We start from the raw sequence: 10,914 nt of genomic DNA, 5'->3' as shown, positions 1-10,914 counted from the left end.
CCCCACCTTAGGTGCACACTGTTGAGACTAAGGTTCTTTCGTCACTTTATAACTCTCTCGTGGTGGGAAAGAAAGTATTTTTAGTCACTGCCACGAGCCACAGGAAGAGGAGTTGTGGGCTTCGTCTTCTCACAATCATCTGAGAAACAGATGATGTGAGACTCCCTCGGACAATGTTGGCGCTTCCACCTGGTACCCCAGGGTAATCTTCCTTACATTGACCTACCTCCCAGATAGGGCTCCTGGTATTCATCTGACCCCAAGAGAATCCCTATCAGTGGATCCGTGGGTTGCTCCTACTATACCTCTGCCAGATTTGACTTTTTCACCCTGGGCCCAGATAGCCAGACTGCCGGGGCACATTGATTCTAGGAACCGAATTAAGAAACCTTTCTGTGGAATACACAGTTCTACGGCAAACCGTACTAACACCTGGCTGGTGCCCGGGGGGACCCTTTTGACCGCAGCACTCCTATCGAATTGGTGTCCTGCCGACCATTCAGGCCATGTTTCCTTTCCCTGGGGCTCCTTTATGACGCAGTCCATGCAATAATCTGGGAGTTAGTGGCCATCTGTTTGATCGCCTGCTACTGGAAATTGAGTTCATGCCATCCAGGTATAGGCAACAGGCTATGGCCCGTATGCCAGTATAGATCCAGGGATCCTTTCCTCTCCAAAGGCTCCCAGAACGTTGAGCCCATTGTGTTTTCTGGAAATATGGTTACACACCTGATGGTAAAACTAGAGCACCTTTGTTTACAGAACAAGCCTCACACAGGAAGAGATACCATCGGTGTTTCAGGTTAATGATCCTGAACCCCCTAAGATTCCGACTGACCTTCCTGTGGGTACTCCAAGAAACCTTCCTGCCAATAACATGCATTTACATTGACGTTCCCAGCATTTTTCTGCTCAACATTGTACTATTACTGTGGAACCCAGGCTCTGCCTGTTATCTGTTGTCGAGACGAGACCTTTTGGTCTAAATCCATTCGGATTTCTCAGGCTCTGGGACTCCTCTGGATATGTCCTATCCACTATGCTGGCACCGTGGAAGGCAGGTCAAGAAACCCTCTGTCCTGGCGTGACTGTCCCGAGGGCCCACTTTGCGACTAGACTTCCCCAAAGCTAAGGACCCATGGGCCATACTCAGGACTGTGGAACATACGGCCCGTGGGGCTCTGAATTTATAAAGTCAGCCTGTGCACTGGGAAACTGGATTGATGCCTGCCTTCAGTTTTCCCATCCGCTGTTGAAACCAGGCTACTTTCAATCATAGATGGCACAGACCTTGCACGGGAATACACTGGAACTTTTCAGCTTCGAAATATGAGCCCTTTCAGCCATCCTACTTCCATCCTTACACCCTACCAGGTAGGTGTAAAGGGGATCTGTCCAATTACCAACACGCTCCTTCACTATCTCCTGGTCCCCTTCTGGCTTAGAGTTATCCCACTTTCCCGGAGTACCAAAATGTCTTTGGCTGCAAGCCTGAGAGTGAGATGCAAAAACCAGAATCCTTCCACTTACCGGATAGGCACAGGAAGCTATGGCCTTTCTAATGTTCAGCTGCCCCATTTGAAGGAACCTTTGAATCCTATCTGTCATAAGCCTCTAGAGGAGTTAAGTATGGATGAGCACATTCTTTCACTATTCAGCCCAAATCCAAGGAGTTCCACGTATCTTAATGGCCAATGACCGGTCTCCAAACAGATAACTCTGTTCTTCTAACTATCACTCTTATTGTATGCTGCAAAACCCATTGCCCTGCATCCAGTTTTCATCCGGACTCTAGGTTTCCGGTTGCACTTCCAGACATGTGCTGTCCAGGGTGCTAGCACCCTGGAGCACTTCCAGATGCTAGTACTCTGCAAATTATTTCTGAGACCAGACTGCCTACGAACTCGGTTCTAGGAGAACCCATATGGGCGTTAGCCATGTCTGGTTGCTGTGGCATGCAAGCCTCTACTGGCGACAATCCACTTCAAACGCTGATTCAAGGGGCCCCTTATCATCTGCATTGCTATCCGTATTCGCAACATGGAAACTTCCGGGCACTGAACTTTCTGCCAGATAAGGGTTCCAGGTTCCCTACCAACTCCCAGCTTAGGTGTGTGCTGTTGGAACTAAGGTTCTTTAGTGACTCTATATCTCGCTTGTGGTAGAAAGGAAAGCATTTTTAGTCACTGCCACGAACCACTGGCAAAGGAGTTGTGGGCTTCATCTTCCCACAGTCAGTCGAGGAACATATGAAATGAGACACTCCTCGGACACTTTTGGCCTTTCTAGTTGGTATCCAAGGATAATCTTCCTGACGTTAACCTGTGTCCAAGATAGGGTTCTGGGGATTGTCCAGACCCCAAAGTATCCTTATCAGTGGATCCGTGGGCTGCTCCTACTAGCACGTCTGCCATATTTGGCCTTTTCACTCTGGGCCCAGATAGCCAGATTGCCAGGGCAGAGAGATTCTAGGATCCAAATTAAGAAAACTTGCTGTGGAATGTACTGCACTAAGGCGATGCTAGTGCCCAGAGTGGTCCGTTTGGCCGCAGCAGTCCTATCAAATTGGTTTCTCGTGGATCTTTCTGGCCTTGAATCCTTTCCCTTGGTCTCCTTTCTGCCCACAGTTCATATGGGAATCAGGGGTTAATGGCCATCTGTTTGATAGCCTGCAGTCGAAAATAGAGTACATTCGATTGAAGTACAGGCAATGGCCTATTTCATCTTGGGAACTGGAGCTCTTTCTGCCCCCATTCTTCACTGGACGCTGGTATCTTCGAGGACTTCAGACCACCACTAGTTCTCTGGTCATAGGGTTCCAGCACCTTTTCTGACCCAGGGTCATTCACGTGCCATGGAACCGAAGGTTCTTAGGCCACCCTTCCGCCCGTGTGATGCAGACTATATTGCCCTTTAGGTCCCTGGACAGGCTTCCCATTTGCCTAACTCTGACCTTCCCTGATTCTCCTCCTCCTCACATATTTACCATCCACCCCATCCCAAAATAGGTGCTGTGGAATAAATGGTTCAGTGGAAAAATTACTTCCAAATTGCTGTGACCCAAGGACCAGGTTACTCCCTTTGCAATAGTGTCACTGCGGCCTACATGCCCTAAAATGTCCCAGGACCCCTTTCTACCCAACTGTGCATGGAATGCAGGGGTCCATGGCATTTTCTAGAAATACGTTTACCCACCAAAGCACCTTTGTTTACAGAAGAGTCCTCAAGCTTGTAGAGATACCATTGGCGATTCGGTCTAAGGAAACATGAAATCTCTCGGTTTCCGACTGACCCTCTGTTGGGTACCTCAAGTAATCTTCCTGCCAATAACATGCCTTTAACTGATGTTCCTGGCATCCTTCTGCTCACCATTGTATTATTGCAGTGGAACACAGGATCTGCCCATTAGTCCGTCAGCAGGATGAGACATTTTGGTCTAAGTCCATTCGGATTTCTCAAGCCCTGGGACTCCTCTGGATACATCCTAGCCACTGCGCTGGTGCCGAGAAAAGCAGTTCAGGAAACCATCTGTCCTGGTGGTGCTGCCCCCGAGGGTCCACTTTGTGACTAGACTTCCCCAAAGCTAAGGTCCCATGGGACTTACCCAGGGCTGTGGAAAATACAGCCCTTCTTTGGCACTTACTTCACATATTTGTGTCATGAAAGGCCCATGGGGCTCTGGATTTCTAAAGTCATCAGGTGAACTGGGGAGCTAGATTGATGTCTGCCTTCAGTTTTCACAACTGCTATTGAAAACAGGCCACTTTCTATCATAGATTGCATAGACCCTGCACTGGAATACACTGGACTCTTTCAGCTTCGAAATATGAGCACTTTCAGCTACCCTACTTCCATCACCCCATCCCGCAACGTAGGTATAACAAGGAATCATCCAATTACCAACACACTCCTTCACTGTCTCTGGGTTCCCTTCTGGCTTAGAGTTATCCCACTTGCTTGGGGAACCAAAAGGTCTTGACTACAAGCCTTAGAGTGTGATGCAGAAACCAGAACCCTTCTGCTTACCAAACAGGCACAGGAAATTATGGCCCTTCTAATGTTCAACTGCCCCGTTGAAACAGAACTTTGAATTTTTTCTGTCAAGAGCCTCTTGGGAAGTTAGTATGGATGGTTACATTCTCTCACTATTCAGCCTAGCTCCAAGGGGTTCCACATACACTAATGGCCTCTCTTGGGCCTTTGAGCAGGTCAATTGTGTGCCCTTCCAACCATCACTCTTATTGCTGCAGAAACCATCGCCTTGGGCCCTGAATTCATCCGGTCTCCAGGTCTCCTGGGACACTTCTGGACATGTACTGTCCAGGGTGCTGGCAACCTCAGGCACTTCTGCATGCTGGTGCCCTGTAGATCCCTTGTGAGAGCAGACTGCCTTCGAACTGGGTTTTAGGAGCACCCATATGGATGCTAGCCCCATCTGGTTGCTGTGGCACGCAGGCCACTACTAGCAACCATCCTGTCAGAACTCTGCTTCAAGGGACCTATTTTCACCTACATTGCCATCTGAGCTGGCTACAGGGAACTTTTCATCTACTGGACTTCCTGCCAGCTAAGGGTTCTGGGTTCCCTCCCAACCACCAGCTTAGATGTGTGTTGTTGTGGCTAAGAATCCTTAGTGACTAGATAGCCTGCTCATTGTGGATAGGAAAGCATTTTTAGTCTCCGGCACGAGCTACTGGCAGTGGAGGTGTAGGCTTCATCTACCCACAGTCAGACAGCAAACAGATGAAGTGAGACCTCCCCTGCTTGGACACCGCTGGCCCTTGCAGCTGGTACCCCAGGGTAATCTTCCTGACATTAACCTGCCACCCTGATAGGGTTCCATGGATTGTCCAGACCCCAAGAGAATTCCTATCAGTGGATCCGTGGGCTGCTCCTATTAGCACATCTGCCAGTTTGGGCCTTTTCACCCTCGGCCCAGATAGCCAGACTGCCAGGGAAAGGAGATTCAAAGAATCGAATTAAGAAACCTTGCTGTGGAATATACAGCTCTATGGAGAACCATGCTAATGCCTTGCTGGTGCCCCTTTTACCACAGCAGTCTTATCAAATTGGTGTCACGTGGACGATTCCAGCCTTGAATCCGTTCCCTGGCCCTTATTCCTGCCTGCAGTCCATACGAGAATCGGAGGGTTAATGGCCATCTGTTTGATCATCTGCTGTTGGAAATAGAGTAACTGTGATCGAAGTACTCACAAGGGGCTCTTTCGCCTATGGATTTGAAGCTCTTTCAGCCACCGTCCTTCCTCGGGAGTTGGTGTCCTCAGATATCCCCGACTCCCATCATTTCCCTGGTTATAGGGTTCCAGCGCTTTTTCTGGCCCAGGGTCATTCACGTGCTAGGGAATCGAAGGTTCTATGGCCACCCACCTGTCCGTGTAATGCAGACTCCATGGCTCTTTAGGTCACTGGAGAGGCTGCCCTAACTCTCACCCTCCAGGTTCTCAACCTCCCCACACACCCACCACCCACCTCGTACTCCCTCATGCCTGAAATGAGTTCTATTGAATATATGGTCCAGTGGAAAAATTACTTCCAAATTGCTGTTGCCCAAAGACCATGGTACTCCCTTTGTAATAGTGTCCCTACGGCCCTTATGCCCTTAAAGATCCAGGGATCTCTTCCTACTCAAGAGCTCCCATAATCCTGGGGCCTATGGTGTTTCCTGGATATACAGTTACACACCTGATGTTGAAACCAGAGCACCTTTGTTTACAGTACAGGCCTCACACATGAAGAGATATTGTCGGTGCTTTGGGCTGAAGATTCTGAAGCCCCTAGACTTTTGTCTGACTCTCCTATGGGAACCCCAAGGAATCTTCCTGCCAATAACATGCCTTTAACTGACGTTCCCGGAATCCTTCTGCTCCCCATTTTACTACTGTGGTGGAACTCGGACTCTGCCCATTAGTCCCTCTGCAGGACGAGACATTTTCGTCTAAGTCCATTTTGATTTCTCAGGCCCTGGGAACTCCTTTGGATATGTCCTGGCCACTGCGCTGATGCCATGGAAGGCAGTTCAGGAAACCATCTGTCCTGGCGCAGATGCCCGGCAGGCCCAATTTGAGACTAGACTTCCCTAAAGTTAAGGACCCATGGACCCTACCCAGGGCTGTGGAAAATATGGCCCTTCTTAGGCACCTTACTTTACATAATATTCGTGTCACAAAGGCCCATGAGTCTCTTGATTTCTAAAGTCAGCCAATGGGCTGAGGAGCTGGATTGATGTCTGCCTTCATTTTTCCCACCCGCTGTTGAAACCAGGCAACTTTTTATCATAAATAGCACAGACCTTGCATTGGAATACACTGTACCCTTTCAGCTTCGAAATATGAGCCCTTTCAGCCTCCTTACTTTGATCCCTACACCCCTCAATGTAGATATAAGGAGGAACCATCCAATTACCAACGCATCCCTTCACTGTCTCCAGGGTCCCTCCTGGCCTAGAGTTATCTCACTTTCCCGGGGAACCAAAAGGTCTTTGTAATGCAGAAACTGGTACCCTTCTGCTTACTGGACAGGCACAGGAAATTATGGCCCTCTTAGTGTTCAGCTGCCCCGTTTGAAACTGAACTTTGAATCTTTCTGTCAAGAGCGCCTAGAGGAGTTAGTGTGGATGGGCACGTTCTGTCACTATTCAGCCTAGATCTAAACGTTTCCACGTATCCTAATGGCTACTAGCTGGCCTTTGGGCAGGGCAACTGTATGCCCTGCCAACCATCACTCTTATTGTATGCTGCAGAACCCATCGCCCATGTGCCCCGTGTCCATCCGAACTCTAGGTCTCCGCAAACACTTCCGGACATGTACTGTCCAGGGTCCAGGCACCTTGGGGCACTTCCGGATGCTGGCGCCCTGCAGATCCTTTCTGAAACCAGACTGTCTGCGAACTGGGTTTTAGGAGAACCCATATATGCGCTAGCCTTGTCTGGTTGATGTGCCACGCAGGCCTCTATTGCCAAACATCCTCTTAGAACTCAGCTTCAAGGGGCTCCTTTTCACCTGCATTGGCATCCTGGCTGGCCACAGGAAACCTTCATGCCACCGGACTTCCCACCTTCTAAAAGTTCTGGGTTCCCTCCCAACCCACCGATTAGGTGGGGGCTGTTGTGGCTAAGATTCTTTAGTGCATAGATAGCCGCTTCTGGTGGAAAGGAAATCATTTTTAGTCACTGCCACGAGCCACAGACAGGGAAGTTGTGGGCTTTATCCACTCACGGCCGGCAGACAGATAAATTTAGACCCACCTCGGACACCATCAGCCTTTCTAGTTGGTCCTCCAGGGTAACCTTCCTGACATTAATCTACCTCCCAGATAGGGTTCTGGAGATTGTCCAAACTCCAAGAGATCCCTATCGGTGGATCTATGTGTTGCTCCTACTAGCACGTTTGCCAGATTTGGCCTTTTCACCCTGGACCTGGATAGCCAGACTGCCAGGGCAGAGAGATTCTAGGTACCGAATTAAAAAACCTTTCCGTGTAATATACAGCCATATGGTGAACTGTAATAATGCCTTGCTGCTATCCGTGGACTGCCTTTGGCCACAGCACTTCTATCAAATTGGTGTCACGTGAACCTTTCTGGCCTTGAATCCTTTCCCTGGGGCTCCTTCATGCCACAGTCCATATGGGAATTGGGGGTTTAATGGCCTTCTCTTTGATCGCCTGCTGTTGGAAACGGAGTACATTTGGTGAAAGTAAAGGTTATGGGCTCTTTCGGCTACAGAATTAGAGCTCTTTCGGCCACACTCCTTCCCCAGGCACTGGTGTCCTGCGGATCCTTCCACCACCACCAGTTCCCTGGTTGTAGGTTTTCAGCGGCTTTTTCCTGGCCTGGGATCATTGGCGGGCCAGGGAGCTGAAGGTTCTTAGGCCACCCATCTGCCCACATGATTCCGACTCTATTGTCCTTTGGGTCACAGGACAGGCTGTCCATATGCCTCTTACTTTCCCCAATTATCCACCTTCCCCCCACCCCAATTATCCACCTTCCCCAATTATCCACCTTCCCCCCACCCCCGCAAACCGGGCTGCCCTCCCTGAGGGCTGTGTCACACGGAACCTATCAGTCTCTTGACATCCTGCAAACTAGGGTTCTGCATTTTTTATTAGAATTCAGGTTATATGCACTCTGAGCTAATGATGATTCTTTAGCCATGTGGATTCCTCTGACTGAAAGGATAGCATTTCAACTTTGCTTTGATGTCACAAACAGAAATTGAGAGCCTTTCAGTCATTAGTCACTTTGTAAACTCGGGGATCTTGAGCCCTCTCGGCTACTGTCTGTCCTTCACATGGTTTCCCTGGGGATACTTTTCTCTACTCCTAGTTCCGGGAGATTTCACAGGCCTCCAGATTGCTCTTAAGTATGTGAATCACGGGGTTTTCTTACTAGGCCATCATCAAAACAGTCTTTCTCCCTAGGTTCAGTTGTGCCCTCTCAAGTTTCGAGACTATTCCTGACAACCTGCAATCTCATTGGTGTTGTGGGTGGAACTTCTGTACACTGTCTTCCCTGTGTCCTATTGATGTCCAGATTGCCCATGCACTATGGTCCCTGTGGGCCCCAAATGGCTCTAGCCAGATCTCATGTATATATTATATGACATTTTGGAGAATCATAACTCTTGCACCTTGGTGCTTTTTTTGCCCCCATTACTCCCATCATGTTAGTGTCATAAAGACCATTCTGGCTTTAAGTTTCAAGAATTCATTCCTGCCCACATTCTCCTGGCATCTTCATGACCCCAGGGCGGGTTTTGTGGTCATCATTTTGCAAATCTTCTGTTGAACCAGAGCATGTTCAATCACAGTACAGGCCTCAACTGGCTCACCTTGGACCCTTTTGGCTCAGATGTCTGAGCTCTTTTGGCTACCGTCAGTCCTTCCCTTCCAACTTGTGGGTGTCCCAGGCAATCTCTGCCCATTATCTTGCCTATTCACTAGGATTCCATGGCTATTTTGGGATCCAAATCATACTATATGCCAGAGTACCAAAAGTTCATTAGCTACCAGCTTGCCCATGTCATGCAGAAAATAAAACCCTAATGGTCCCAAGAGATGGTGCTGGGGAACCAATGGCTGTTTCAGTCCTTAGCTAGCCTGTGTGCAATGGAAACTGGAACACCTTTGATCATTGACTTTTCTACATGTTCTTATTCCTAGGGGCCTTATGAAAACCAGACTGCCTAGCTTTTTTTGGCCTCTATCCTGTAAGAGTACTGAGAAATTTAGTAGCCTTCAGACCATCACCCTCCCTATAGGCTGTGAAACCTAGAATTTGTTGGACACCATGTCTATTGTGACCTCTAGGAACCTGGGGCTCTTCTAGATATGTGCTGGTCAGTGTGCTATAGTCTGGAGCACTTCCAAACATGTTCTGCCCTTGCACTGATGCCTCATGGGCCTTTTCTGAGACAAGACTGCTTGTGCACTGGGTTCTAGGCAGCCCTTATGGACACTCATTGGCTGTAGCACTGTGAAATATGAGGGCCTACTGGCAATCGTCTTAGCATAATGGTGCTTTGGGAGACCCTCTCAGCCACTATACTAAAACACTCTAGTGTGTTATGGAAAGTTCTGGCTACCAGTCTTCCCATCATTTAAGATCCAGGTGTCCCTGCCTGACTCATTTCCATCTTCAGGCTGTAGAACCAAGGGTTCTTTGGCCACCAGCCTGCCCACTTGCTGTAGAAATGAGAATATTTTAGGTTGTATTACAGCCCTTGCCCAAGGGTACCATTGGGTCTTCAGATCTTGGTCAGCGCATAAGATGACAAAGAGCCCATTCAGCTACTATCTGTGCCCCAGGGAACAATCTGGCCACTAGAATTCCTACCAGCTAGGATTCCATCCTACTTCCCATTACACCCTGCTGGCATGCTGTGAATCCAAGGGTTTTTATCTTCCATTAGCTTGCCTGCCTGCTGTGGAAACTAAAGTACATTCAATCACAGGCTTAGGAAGCTTGGACCCTTGGCTATCCTTTGCACAGGGTTTCCTGGAGGAAACTTTGGACCACCAACCTACCCACTTTCTAGAGGTTCTAGAGGTCCTTGCAGCACCCAGTCAGCCTGCATGTTAGAGATCCAAAGGTTCTTCAGCCATCAATCTACCCTTGTGATGTAGAAACCATAGCCTTTTAGGTCACTGAACAGGACTTGCACTAGGGAACTGAAGGCTCTTCCAGCCAAAATCCAGCACATGTATCTGGAACAAAGAATTCTTTTGGGCACTGTCTGTTTGGCATGTGATCAACAACCTATTTACCTGCGAGCATTTACTAACGTCTTATGACCTTCAACCTGTCCTGGGGCTGGAGAACTGAGGGGCCTATGACAGCCTACCTTCTTTGGAACGAGTTCGTTCAGCCTTGATCCATCCCACTTTCTAAATCCCCATGTCTGCCAACACATTGGTGTCCTGGGGGCAATTCCAGATACTTCTGTCCTTGCACTGGTGCCATGGTGGCTTTTTTTAGTAATCAGACTGCCCACACACTGCTGTCCATAGAGACATTATGAACATGAACCTGCTCCAGAGCTATGGAATATATGAGCCTATTGGCAACCACCCATCCGACATGCTAGTGCTTCAGGTCTCCCTTTGCCAGCTTTACTGCCAATGTGTACTGTTGCCCTGGGAGAAACTTTAAGCCAGTTGCTTCTCTCCAGTTAAGTTTCCAGGGCTTCTTCTAGCCCCTAACATGTTCATGTGCTGAGAAACTGAAGGTTCTTTTGCAGTCAGCCTGCCTGTCTAAGTTAGTACCAATTAGAATTAGATTGTTATTACTTTAAGATGGTAAATGTAATCCCCATGGCAACTGCAAAGAAAATATCTATAGAGTATATACAAAAGAAAATTAGAAATGTTGAAATCAAAATGGTTCACCATAAA

The sequence above is a fragment of the Pteropus alecto genome, unplaced genomic scaffold (genome assembly GCF_000325575.1).
Source record: "Pteropus alecto unplaced genomic scaffold, ASM32557v1 scaffold301, whole genome shotgun sequence".
In the NCBI taxonomy this organism is placed as follows: domain Eukaryota; kingdom Metazoa; phylum Chordata; class Mammalia; order Chiroptera; family Pteropodidae; genus Pteropus; species Pteropus alecto.
Note: the sequence above shows the minus strand (reverse complement) of the source record.